The sequence below is a fragment of the Mustela erminea genome, chromosome 18, assembly GCF_009829155.1.
Source record: "Mustela erminea isolate mMusErm1 chromosome 18, mMusErm1.Pri, whole genome shotgun sequence".
NCBI lineage: Eukaryota > Metazoa > Chordata > Mammalia > Carnivora > Mustelidae > Mustela > Mustela erminea.
The window spans coordinates 29,646,987-29,661,176 of record NC_045631.1 but is presented as its reverse complement, the minus strand read 5'-3'; positions in this window follow the sequence as shown (position 1 = coordinate 29,661,176).

The following is a 14,190-nucleotide window of genomic DNA, read 5'->3' as shown; positions in this document are numbered from 1 at the left end:
TAGAGCCATCTTTGTTCCTGCAGCTGCTGAAGCAGCCGTGGGCTTTCCAGACTGGAGTGGTCCTGGGGTGGGAGCTGGCGGTTTCTGAAGCTGCTTGCCCCAGCGGAGGAGGGGCAGAGAGGATCTTAGGAGGACACCTAGGCTGTCAGTCAAATTGACCTGGGACCTCAGACAAGTCATTTGACTTCTCTGAGCCTCAGAGTACTGAATAGCCCTTCAGAGCTTCCTGTGAGGATTCAACAAAGTAATAATAGCAAAAAGTTAGCTTACTCCATGACCCACGCTGTGTTAAGAACTTTTGTATGTAAATGCATTTAATCTTCAAATGACTTTATCAGGTCGGTACTGTTATTCCCATTTTATTAATGGAGTAATTGAGGTACAGAGAGGTTAAGTAATTTTCTCAAGGTCATAGAGCTAGTGAGTAGCAAAGTTAGGTTTGAATCCAGTCCTGTGTCACTTAGGCCCTGTTCCCAGTCCTTATACGAACTGCCTTCTTAGGACAGTTCTTAGCACAGTGCCTGGCATAGAGCATGCATTTAATAAATGGTAGTTCTCACCATTGCCCCAGAGCAACCCCATATAGGGGACCCAGGCTCCTGACATCCTTCCCAGGGACTCCATGGGACCCTGCAGTTGCCTTCCCCTTCCATCTCTGGCCATGCTCAACTTCGCTTAATTCTAGGACCTGGAACAGTTCCTCTTTTGGAATGAGAGCCCCCTGGCCTTCCCCGCTCCCCCTCCTCCTCCTGTCCCCTCTTCTTGCTGAGGCAGAGCATAGCAGAGCAGAGGAATTCTCAGCTTCCTCTAGTTACCCTCAGCCTGCAAAGAAAACAGAGTCTGCTGTGTCTGCTGCCAGTTCCTCCCTGGTGACAGCCACAGCCCATTTGCTCAGCACCAGTGCCAGCCCCTGATGTGGGGAGAGTGGGGGACCTCAGGCCAGACCGGGTGCCCTACCTTAGACCTGAGGCCCATCACTTCAGGGTGGACCTTGGGGGCAGCTCAAAGGGAGACAGCCAAATAATTTCTTACAGACTCTTGACTCTAAGAGCTGACTGAAGGTTCGTGGGCTGCAATTCATAATTTTTTCCTAGGGCAGGAAGTCTATTGTGTAAATATGTTCCCCATGTTTTGGGGGCATTCATTCATGTGGCCTTGCAAATTAGTAACAAGCTTTATGAGTACACTAACTGTGCTAATGGCCATCCTTGCCTCTTAGAAGGTACCAGGGAAGGAGTCCTTTGCCACCTTCTGGGCAGCCCAGAGCTAGACCTGAGATAGCCAAACCAGAGCCCGGAGATGGGATTACTTGACTGCTTCCAGGCCCGAGTTCTTCCCTGAGACAATTAAACCCGAATTATCGGTGCTGTGGAAAGGGAACTGCTTGGGTGTAGATATATTAAATTGACACTGTTTTTTTCTGTGTGTGTGTGTGGGGGGGGAAGCATTGTGAGTGTGTTAGCTACAGATTTACCCTCCTAATTCTTTCCCTCGGTCATGACTGATGGTGGGCCAGCCCCAAGGCAGGGGGTTGCCCAAGATGACCTGTAAGAGTTCCTTCCCTCTGGAGGCCTCCATAGAGATCCAGAATGAGCGAGCAGAAGTGGGTCGAGGTTCGATTTTCCTAAAGAAGCCCTCAGCTGGAGACAGGATGCGTTGACTATTTATTTATTTACGAGGCTATCGATTATAATGCAGCTTTTCCACAGGATCCTGGGCTGGAGTTGGGGGAAGATTCCTCTTACCAGTTAGCTTCCTTTGCCCTGAGATGTCAGGCGCTCAGATAGGTGACCCCTCCCTCCCCCTGGCTCTTCCTCCGCCCCCCCACCCCTCTGCAGCCCTCACCCCTGAACGCACTGAGGGCTGGGGGCTCCAGACAGCCCCTCTAGTTTCCTCTTTTCTCACGTCTGTATGTTCTGGGTTCCTTCCAATTTTAGGACAGGTTTGAAACCCTAAATTTTAACGGCAGGGCATTGCTTAATTTGGGTACAGACATTCGATTTCTGAGCTGTGAAAGACCTCTGAGATCCTTCTAGCAAAACGCTTTTGTTTTATGGAGAAGGGACAGAGGCCAAAGGAAAGTGATCTCTCCAAAGTCACACAAAGAAAGACACACAAGCAGAACAAGAATGGAGGCCTCCTGATTGCCCCTGGTGAGGACACTGAGTGCTGCATCAGGTGCCTCCCGCTCTGGCTTCTCAACCCAGGGTTAGGGGTGGTGCTGAGCGAGGAACCCCTCTCCGGGAAGCTGGCCCCTTTTGCAGCCTCTCCTTTGTTTTGTGCTTGATGAAATCTCTGCTCTTAGCTTGCCCCACTCAGACATGGCAGGGAGGGGTTTCTGTGTAACCCCAGAGAAAACAGAGGCTAGCAATAATGATGATGAGCCTGCTCAGCCTCTTCTGGCTGAATCCACCCTCCATTTCCACCTCCCTTCCCATCAGCCACCTTTCCAGAGGTGTCTCCCAGCCTTTGTGCCCCAACACCAGCCTTCAGATGGGCAGAGATGCCCGTGTCTACGTGTCCTTGTGAAAGAAAATGAGGGCTCTCTCCGTCGGCCCTGTTCCCAGGGCCGTTTGCCAGAGAGGCAGGAATTAGTCTTTCTAGGTGGGCAAAATCCAGGAAACAGGTCAATGCACCAAGATCCAAGGGCTGGCTCCCCACTTTGGAGACCCTGAAGTTTGGCTCAGTTGAAATGGCTCTAAAGATGAGGACCTTTGGGGCACCTGGGTGGCTCAGTGGGTTAAAGCCTCTGCCTTTGGTTCAGGTCATGATCCCAGGGTCCTGGGATCGAGCCCCGAATCGGGCTGTTTGCTCAGTGGGGAGCCTGCTTCTTCCTCTCTCTCTCTCTCTGCCTGCCTCTCTGCCTACTTGTGATCTGTCTGTCAAATAAATAAATAAAAATCTTTAAAAAAAAAAAAAAGATGAGGACCTTTGCTTGGGCACTCTGCTGTATGTCATTCTACTTATTATTATTTTTTTAAGGTTTTAAAAAAATTATTTGACAGAGAGAGAGACATCACAAGGAGGCAGAGAGGCAGGCAGAGGGGGAGGAGGAAGCAGGCTCCCCGCAGAGTGGAGAGCCCGACTCCGACTCCGGGCTCAATCCCAGGACACTGAGATCATGACCTGAGCCCAAGGCAGGGGCTCAACCCACTGAGCCACCCAGGCACCCCTGTCATTCTACTTCTTATGTTCGTTTTGGCACCCAGTGTTCCAAGGTTTAACCCCAACTAATTTACCAATTTCATCTCATTTTCTTCCCTTTTCACAGCCTATGTTGTTCACAGCTAAAAGGAATTCCATACAAGCAGCACACTTCCTTCCTGTGCCTCTGTCATTCTAAAATGCTTACCCTCTGGTTCCACACATGCAGCAAACCCATATTCTATGCCACTTTCCCTGAATATAGCAGCTGACATCCATAGCAGCCCTAGGACTGTTGATCATCACAAGAACCTCAAAATTCTCATTTCTCCCTGGGGTTACACAGTAGGTGGAGAAGATGGGATTTGAACCCACGTCTGTTATCCCAGAGTCTATACTCTAAGCCACTGCACTATATTGCCTATCAAGAAACAGCTACCCTTCCCCAGATTATCTTCCTCTTATCTAGGATTTTACTTGCACTTTCCTTATCACACATCACTTTTTTTTATTTTTTTACTGGAACTATTTGCATCATATACTTTAACTTCCTTCCTAAACGATGACCTCTTCAACAGTAGGGGTTGGGTCACACTTGGCGCGTCTCCTGCACCAGGCCCTGTGCTGGCACAGGGCAGGGGGCCATTAAATGCGCATTGGATGAAGGAAGGAAGAAGTGACAATGGATTCGATTCATGGTGAGGTCTATCGTCTGCCCATGCGGGAGTAGGGAGTCAGAACTCACTTTTCTGAAGGGCCCAGCTTCTCTCTTCCTTGATAAAGACACCATGGGAAGAGAAGGGGACAGAAGTGTTTCATCGATGAGCGAGGTCAGGAACACAAACCCTTGCACATCTCTAATTACAGAGTTTCTTCACGCTGGCAGCGTGCTGGGGGATGCTTTCAGTTCTCCAGGTCGGGAACTGCAGGCGTTCTTCATTGCTTTGTGGGAACTGACATCGCTCTGAACGGAAAAGAGAGCAGAGGATAATAAAACTTGTGAGCGATAACTTTGCCAGGTGCGGGGTCTGCCCCGAGAGCAGGGGCCTCCGGCATGCACCCCACCTACCAGACCCACTTCATCAGCTCAGAGGGGCTCTAGCCACCGTTTCTGTGCTGGAGAGACTCTTCGGGGATCAGGGACTCCACATGGAGCAGCCCGTGGCGGGGGCGGGGGGCTTCTCTAGCTGGGTGAAGGGTAGGGTCAATCCACTGGGGGAACTAACAAGTTGAGAAGGGGTAACAGGAGGCTCTGAGGTTCAGGGCACTGGGCAGAAGACCTGGAGTGTGGGTGTCATCTACAAAGGGTGTGTAGTTGTGTATGTATGTGTGTGCTCACGTTCTCCTAAATGTGTCAGAAGCAGCGAGGGTGCCCACACAGCGAGGGGACTGTGCTTTTTTTCAGGGCCTTGAGGTCCCCTGCTGGGCCCACTTTCCTCTGGGCTCTATTCAGGAGTCAGCTTTTCTGGTCAAGGCACAGCTTTTTCGCTCAAGCGCCTGGGAGGGTCAGGGCTGAGAGGATGGTTTCCCGCTGTGCCTTTACATAAACTCACTTTGGGTGAGAAAAGATCAGTTCTCATCCAGCACTTCCAGCCTCATTCCCCCAACTGTGTGTTCACCTCCTGCCTAAACAGAGTAACAGGCAAAAAACCTTGCCTGTGCATGGTAGTTTTACTCCAATGCTTGTATTTTCAAAACCCATTTACATCTGCTATCGCCTTCCATTCTTCTTTTTAATAAAGTTTTTAATTTTTATTGATTTATTAAAAAAAATTTTTTTTAAGTAGGTTCAGTGCCCAGCATGGGGCTTGAACTCACAACCCCTAAGATCAAGAGTCACATGCTCCACCAACTGAGCCAGTCAAGTGCCTCTATCATGCTTACAACAACCTCTCCAGAGGTGCAGAAAGCAGATTCTTTCAATTGTAGATGAGGAATTGAGGCCCAGAGAGGCCATGTGACTTGTTTTGGGTCACACAGCAAATTAGCAATGGAAACCCAGGCACCCCTCTCTGGCTTCATGACACCAGGTACTTTCTTGCCTTCAGTTCTGCGTCCCCATCTCCCCATCTCCTTCACCTCCTGTCTCCTCAAAGAACATTTCCACAGAGAGGCTCCCACTTCATTAGCCGCAAGCACATCAATTCTCCTGGTGCTAGGTAGACAGCCACGCAAAATGGGCACTCTTCTCACCTCCTTTCCCCATTCCTATTTACCCCACCCCACCCCCCATCCAGGAGGACACTCATTTCTGGTGAAAATCAGCTCTTTCTGAAAATGTTGGGGGCACATGCCAGGGAACTTTCATGGGCGAAAAGTCAGCATGATTTGCCCTCCCTGGGAAAGAGGAAGCAGCAGTGGTGGACTGAGTCTCCATACCTGCGCCGGTGCAGGCCTGGAACAGGACTGGAGACAGGGCAGTGTGTTGCAAGTTTCCTTTTGCCTCACTCCCCAGACTGGGAACCTCATGGTCAATAGGTGACCATTTCTTTGAGACTTAGAAGTTATCCGGTCTGGCACTACTCCCTGAAACTTTATCTCGCTTTGGGGTGTGTCATTCATTGATTCATTCATTGACTCAACAAATACTTGTTGACTGACTACTGGCCACATATCAGCCTTTCCTCTGGATGCCACAGTGAATGTGACAGGCAAGATTCTAATTAGTCTGGAAAAGGACACAGTTGGCGTAACTGTTAGTCGGGGGTTGGGTAGCGTGAGGTCGAGATAGAGACGTAAAGGGAATTCAGAGAAGCAGCGTAGCTGGGGAGGCCTTGGAGAAGAGCACCTAAACTGTGGATGGAAAGATGAGTGGCAGATTAAGAACCCAAGAGGAGAAAGAGTGCTCCAGACACGAACAGCATGTGTGAAGGCCAAGGGACTATAGAGCACCTGGTACATTTAAGGAATCGAAAGAAGTACGCAGGGCTGGAGTTTAGTGTGCAAGGGACAGGGAGGAGGGGGGTGATAAAAGATGAGGCTGAAGGGTGAGGCTGGGGCTGGGTCATGAAGCCTTAGAAACCATACTGAGTGGAATGAACTTTATCCTAAAACAATGTTTCAGGGACGCCTGGGTGGCTCAGTCGTTAAAGCCTCTGCCTTCAGCTCAGGTCATGAACCCAAGGTACTGGGATCGAGTTCCGCATCAGGCTTCTTTTCCAGCAGGGAGCCTGCTTCTCTCTCTGCCTCTGCCTGCCACTCTGCCTGCTTGTGATCTCTCTATGACAAAAAAATAAATAAATAAAATCATAAAAAAAAAAAAAAATCTTTACTTAAAAAAAAAAAGTTTCAGCCACAGACAGGATTTAAGATGTGTGCCTTGTTCAGATTTGTGTTTTAGAAAGATCTATTTTGGTTTTGTGTGGAGCAGTGCTCTTCAATGGAAATGTGATGAGAGCCATATATGTGAGCCACATATGTATTTTAAAATTTTCTAGTTACCACATCAGAAATATAAACAGGTGAAAATTTTAAAAATAATATATTTTGTTTAACATAATATATAAAAATACTATCATTTAACATATAATCAATAGAGGAATCACAAGATATTTTAGTTTTTTTTTCATATTAAGCTGTCGCAATCCTGTGTGTATTTATTTTTTATTTTTTTTTTAAAGATTTACTTATTTGAGAGAGAGAGCGATCACAAGTAAGCAGAGAGGCAGGCAGAGAGTGGGGGTTGGGGGATGGGGTGGGGAAGCAGGCTGCCTGCAGAGCAGAGAGCCCGATGTGGGGCTCCATCCCAGGACCCTGAGATCATGATCTGAGCTGAAGGCAGGGCCTTAACCCACTGAGCCACCCAGGTGCCCCAATCCTATGTGTATTTTACACTCACAGTGCATCTCAATTTGGACGAGCCACTTTTTGAGTGCTCAATAGTCCCCTGTGTTTAGTGGCTACCAAGTTGGACAGTGTAGATGGTGAGGATGCATTTGAGAGGAACCAGAATGGCAGAGCTATTGCAGTTGACTTGGAGGAGAACGGTGGCTTGGGGATAGAGACAAAGGGACAGATTTCAGAAATATGACTCCCAGCCTGCCATACCAGGCTTGGACTTAATAGCCCTGTTATCTGAAAGAGACATAAACTCCTATTTTATTTGCGCCGTTTTACTTGGGGTTTTCCTCATACTCACAACTGGATCCAATTTTAAAGAACAGAGCACCTCAATGGAGATGTCCAATGGATAGAAAGATCTGGTGGGACTAAATTAGGAGAGAGGTCTGAGAAAGTTACACATAGACTTGGTATTTCCCAGTCCATAGTTGGTCACTGAAGCCATGACAACATACAAGGAAGGTCTCCAAGGGGAAGTGGTCCAGTGAGAAGAGAAAAGAATCTAGAACAGAACTCTGAGGAACACCAACACTTAGGATGGGCCAAGGAAGAGGAGCCTGAGAAGGAGACTGAGAAGCAGCAGCCAGGGAGGTAGGAAGTGTTTGGGGAAGTGCTGTGCCATGAAGCTTAGGGAGGGGGAAGTCCCAAGGAGGGTGTGATCAACAGTGGTGAAGGCAGCTGTCTCTGCTTGCTTCTGTAGGTATGGATGGCACTAGACAGCCTGAGTAAACCAACTTGGGTTTCTCTTACAGCCCCAAGTTCCAACAAAGGCTAGAAAGGCTGGTCATGACATCCTCCTGCTCAGTGCCCTGCAGTGGGCTCCAGGTTTCTTTCTTTCTTTTTTTAAAGATTTTATTTATTTATTTGACAGACAGAGATCACAAGTAGGCAGAGAGGCAGGCAGAGAGAGAGGGGGAGGCAGCCTCCCCTCCGAGCAGAGAGCCCAATGTGGGGCTCGATTCCAGGACTCGGGGACCATGACCTGAGCTGAAGGCAGAGGCCCTAATCCACTGAGCCACCCAGGCACCCCGGGCTCCAGGTTTCTTAAGGATAAAGTTCTAGCTCCACAACACATCCTTGAGCCACCTGCAAAGTCTAGCTTTTCTGCCCAGACTGTTTCCTTGTCCAGAATGCTATACTCCTGCCAGGCCTGACTTCCTACCCATCCCTGCCTTAGCTTGTGATCTTCTCTCTGACTGAAGAACCTTCCCTTGGCAGCTGAGTTTGAATCCAGCTGCTCAAAGAGATAGTCCGAGTCTGAGCTTCCCCTGACCCAAGCAGCTTGTATCATCTGAGTGCTCGAGAACCACCTTATGAATAGAAGAGAAACATTAATGCAATAAAAGCTGGTACTTTGAAGAGATGAACAAAGCTGGCCAGTCTCTAGCTAGACTGGCCAAGAAAAAAGAGAAGACTCAGTTACCAATATCGGGAATGAAAGAAGGGACATTACTACAGATCTTAAAGAAATAAGAAGATTATGAAGGAATACCATGAATAAGTACATGCTATCAGATTAGGTGATCTAGAGAAAATGGGCAAATTCTTAGAAAGAGACAAACCATTGAAACTACCTCAAGAAATAGATAATCTGAATAGACCTAAAGGAAGCAGATTGCTGAGGTATTTTTAAAACATCCCACAAAGAAAATTTTAAGCCTAAATGGCTTTCCTGAATTCTATCATGTGTTTAAAGAATAATATCTATCCTTCACAGTCTTTCAAAAAAAAAAATGGTAGAGTAGGGAATACTTTCTAAAGCAGTCTGGTATTATCTACATGCCCAAACTAGACAAAGATGTCACAAGGAAATTATATATCAATATTGCTTATGAATATAGATGCAAACATCCTCAAAAAAAATGCTAGCAGGACAAACCTAGCAACATATAAAAAGGATTATAAATATCCAAGTGGGATTTATCCAAGGAATGCAAGATCGGTTTAATACTTAAAAACCAATATAATACACCATATTAACAGCAAAAAAGGAACAAAATCACAAGATCAACTCAATAGATAGAGAACAAGTATTTGAAAAAGTCCAACACCCTTTCATGACAAAAATATTCAACAAACCAGGAACAAAAGTAAACTCCCTCAACTTGATAAAGAACATCTACAAAAACTCCACATCTAGCATTAAACTTAGCGTTGAAAGACTGAAATGTTTACCCCTAAGATTAGAAATGAGACAAGGATATCAGCTCTCACCAACTCTATTCAACAGTATACTGAAGGGTCTAGAAAGAGCAATTAGGCAAGAAAACAGAATAAAAGCACCCCGATTATATAGGAAGAAGTAAAATTATCTGTTCATATGTGATTTGATCTTGTATGGAGAAAATTCTAAATACACACAAACATACAAACTATTAGAGATTAATAAGATCAGCAAGGTTCCAGAATACAAAATACAATATACAAAATACAACATACAAAAAAATACTACACTCTCGCTGTCTCTCTCCATGTCAAAGAAATAAATAAAATCTTTTAAAAAATAAGATTTTATTTATTTATCCGACAGAGAAAGAGAGAGAGTGCGCACAAGCAGGGGGAACAGCAGGCAGAGGGAGAGGGAGAAGCAGATTCCCTGCTGAGCAGAAAGACCACTGTAGGGTTCAATCCCTGGACCCTAAGATAACACCCAAGCCGAAAGCAGACGCTCAACCGACTGAGCCACCCAAGAGCCCCTAATAAATTCTTTATAGATTTTGGATACTAGTCTTTTATCTGATGTCATTTGTGAATATCTTCTTCCATTCCATAGATTGCTCTTTAGTTTTTTTGATTGTTTCCTTTGCTGTGCAAAAGCTTTTTATCCTGATGAAGTCCAATAGTTCATTTTTGCTTTTGTTTCCCGGCCTTTTGAGATGTGTCTAACGAGAAGTTGCTGTGGTCAAGGTCAGAGAGGCTGCTACCTGTGTTCTCGCGGATTTGGATGGTTGCCTGTCTCACATTTAGGTGTTTCATCCATTTTGAATTTATTTTTATGTATGGTATAAGAAAAGGATCCAATTTCATTCTTTTGCACGTGGCTGTCCAATTTTCCCAACACCATTTGTTAAAGAGACTATCATTTTTCCTTTGGATATTCTTCCCTGTTTTGTCAAAGATTAGGGGACCACAGAGTGGGGGGGGTCAACTTGCAGGTTCTCTGTTCTGTTCCATTGATCTGTGTCTGTTTTCGTGCCAATACCATACTGTCTTGATGGTGACAGCTTTGTAATAGAGCTTAAAGTCTGGAATTGTGATGTCTCCAGCTTTGATTTTCTTTTCAACATTACTTGGCTATTCAGGTTTTTTTCTGATTCCATACTTTTTTTTTTAATAAAGATTTTATTTGAGAGAGAGCAAGCGCAGAAGCAGGGGGAGGGGCAGAGGGAGAGGGCAAATAGACTCAGTGGGGACACTGAGACACCAGGACCCAGAGATCATGACTTGAGTTGAAGTCAGGCACTTAACCAACTAAGCCACCCAGGTGCCCCACAGCTATCTGCTAGCTTTTTTTTTTTTAAACAGAAATTTGGAAGCTGGTCCTAAAAGTCATATAAAAATGCAAGGGACCAGATTAGACAAAGAATCTTGAAAAAGAAGAGCAAATTTGGAGGACTCACACTTACAGATTTCATAACTTAAGCTATACTATTGAAGACAGTGTTGTACTAGCATAAGGATAAATCAATGGAATAGAACTGGCAGTCCAAAAAGAAACATATTTATGGTCAACTGACCTTATAAAAAGAGTGTTGAGGCAATTCAGTGATGAAAGAATAGTCTTTTCAACTAAAGATGTGGGACAATTGGATATCTAGAAGCAAAACAATGATGTTAGACCTCACACCATACACAAAAATTAACTCAAAAAGGTTTATTTAGAAAGAGCTAAAACTCTTAGGGAAAAAAGAAGTAAATCTTTGTGATCTTGGGTTAGGCAATGATTTCTTGCAATGACATCAAAAGCACAAAGGACAAAAAATTTGACAAAATGATCTTCATCAAAATTAAAAACTTTTGGGGGTGCCTGGGTGGCTAAGTGGGTTAAAGTGGGTTAAAGCCTCTGCCTTTGGCTCAGGTCATGATCCCAGGGTCCTGGGATGGAGCCCCACATTGGGGCTCTCTGCTAGGCAGGGAGCCTGCTTCCTCCTCCTCTCTCTCTGCCTGCCTCTCTGTCTACTTGTGATCTCTGTCTGTCAAATAAATAAATAAAAATCTTTAAAAAAAATTAAAAACTTTGGGCCTCAAAGGTCACCATCAAGAAAATGAAAATACAATCCACAGAATGGGAGAAAAAATTTGTAAGCCATATGTCTCAGTGAGGGTCTAGTATCCAGAATATATAAAGAACCCTTACAACTCAATAATAAAAAGACAAGTAACAGGGATGCCTGGGTGGTTCATCATAATCCCAAGTCCTGGGATAGAGTCCCACATCAGGCTTCCTGCTCAGTGGGGAACCTGTTCCTCCCTCTGCCTGCTGCTCTCCCTGCTTGTGCTCTCTCTTCTCTCTCTCTCTCATTTTCTCGGACAAATACATAAATAAAATATTTAAAAAATTTTTTTTAAATATTTTATTTATTTATTTGGCAGACAGATCACAAGTAAGCAGAGAGGCAGGCAGAGAGGGCAGGGGGAAGCAGGCTCCCCACCGAGCAGATGCAGGGCTCAATCCCAGGACCCCGAGATCATGACCTTAGCTGAAGGCAGAGACTTAACCCACTGAGCCACCCAGGCACTCATAAAAAAATTTTTTTTTAAAAAGACAAATAACCTAATTTTAAAAAGAGGAAAAGATTTGAACAGACATTTCTCCAAAGAAAACATACACACTGCCAATTACACGAAAAGATGCTTAAGGTCATTAAACACTAAGGAAACACAAATGAAAGCTACAGCTGGGTATTGTTTCATACCCACTAGAGGGCTACAATATAAAAAGACAATAACAGGTGTTGGTTAGAATGTGGAGAAATCACAACCCTCGTATGCTGCAGGGAGGAATGTACAATGATACAGCTGTTTTGGAAAAATAGTCCGACCACTCCTCAAAAGGTTGAGCACAGAGTTATTACAAACTCCAGCAATTCCACACCTGGGTATATATCCAAGAGAATTGAAGGCATATATCCAAACAAAAATTTGTGCAAGAATGCTTATATAGGCATTATCCATAACAGCTAAAAAGTGGAAACAACCCAAATGCCTGTCAACTGATGATCGGATAAACAAAACATGCTTATATGGTGGAATGGTACCAGGCATAAAAAAACAGCTTATATGGTGGAATGGTACCAGGCATAAAAATGAATGAAGTACAGATTAATGCTATAACATGGATGAACCCAGCAAACATTACACGAATTGAACTAAGAGAGTCACAAAAGACCATATATCTTATTATTCAATTTATACAAAATGTTCATAATAGGCAGATCTATAGAAATGGAAAGTAGATTAGTGGGAACTGGGGAGAAATGGGGGAGTGACTGTCAATGAATACACGGATTCTTTTTTTTTTTTTTTAAAGATTTTATTTATTTATTTGACAGAGAGAGATCACAAGTAGGCAGAGAGAGAGAGAGAGGAGGAAGCAGGACCCCTGCAGAGCAGAGAGCCTGATGTGGGGCTCGATTCCAGGACCCTGGGATCATGACCTGAGCTGAAGGCGGAGGCTTTAACCACTGAGCCACCCAAGTGCCCCTGAACACAGGAGTCCTTTTTTTTTTTTTTAAATGTCAAATCTGTTCTTTCTTTCTTTCTTTTTTTTTTTTTTTTAAGATTTTATTTATTCATTTGACAGATCACAAGCAGAGAGGCAGGCAGAGAGAGAGGAGGAAGCAGGCTCCCCGCCAAGCAGAGAGCCCGATGTGGGGCTCGATCCCAGGACCCTGAGATCATGACCTGAGCTGAAGGCAGAGGCTCTAACCCACTGAGCCACCCAGGTGCCCCTGAATACAGGAATTCTTTTTGGAGTGGTGGAAATGTTCTAAAGTTAGATAGTTGCACAGCTTTGTGAATACTAAAATCCACCAAACTGTGCAATTTAGAAAGGTGGATTTTATGGTATGTGAGCCATATCTTAATAAAGCTGCTATACATGTAAAAATAGAACTAACTTATTACATTGAAATATAAGGTGGGCCTCTATTTCCTAGCGAGAAGATTTTTTTTAAGTTTTTGCCAACTGGAATATACTGTAATATGCCTAACAAAGCAATGTTTTCCTTCAAAACCGTTCTCAGAGAGGAAGGCAAAGTTGTACAGACCTCATTTTTTAGAACCCTGCTCACCATTCCCCACCTCACTCTATGGGACTAAGGGTGAGAGAGCCTAGTGTTTGTTTTTATGACAGTGGGGACAAGGATCTCCCTCAAAGATAATCTTGCCTCCCACTCTGGAGGCTCTCCAAGAGTAGACATCTGTGTTTCTGCCTGCCCAGCACCCACTCTCTTGCTTCTCATAACTTCATGTGGATTTTCCTTCTGTCAGATATTCCCCCCATGATCTTAGAAGGTCTCTCAAGCTGCCCTTCACTTCCATGGCCAAAAAGTGGACCTGGGACCCAATGTAGCCAATCAGATGCCCTTCTTTGGGAATTTGAATCGACAGTAGGGTGACTCAAGGAAAATGCTGGTGATTTGCCCCACAGGGATGCCCTGAGGAGACCATTCCATGGTTCCTGCTCCCTGGAATCAGTGGGGGTTATTCTGGTCCTATTTTTTTCTTCAGATGTTTCCTGCCCCCTAGAACCCTAACTTGATCATTTGGAAAAGGGCTGACAAATTCCATATTATTGTCTTGGTTCTCCCATGGCAAAGGAAGGGTTCCTCAGGACTGTGCAGACAGTGAAGGAGGAGCACTCCTAAATTAGGAGGAGTCATGATCTAGAAACCACTATTTGCATTGGAACATCTTCTCTTTGGTTCTTTCTTGATGACCACTTGCTTTAATATTTTATTTGAAGCTCAAACATTAATTCAATCTTAACTGTGTCAAGGCCTTTGTTAGTTGTGAGAATACACAGCTGAACAGAATGATATCCCAGCTTTGTTAGGTGATGGGAGTGTAGAGAAATGCTCTCTGAATTCTAAGTGATCAGAAAGAAGGATCAGAGAAGAGGGTATTTAAGCTTGGCTACAAGTTGAGAAATTTCTCTGACCCATAGGGAAGGTATCATTTGTGAGGGGGTATAGAAATCAGAGA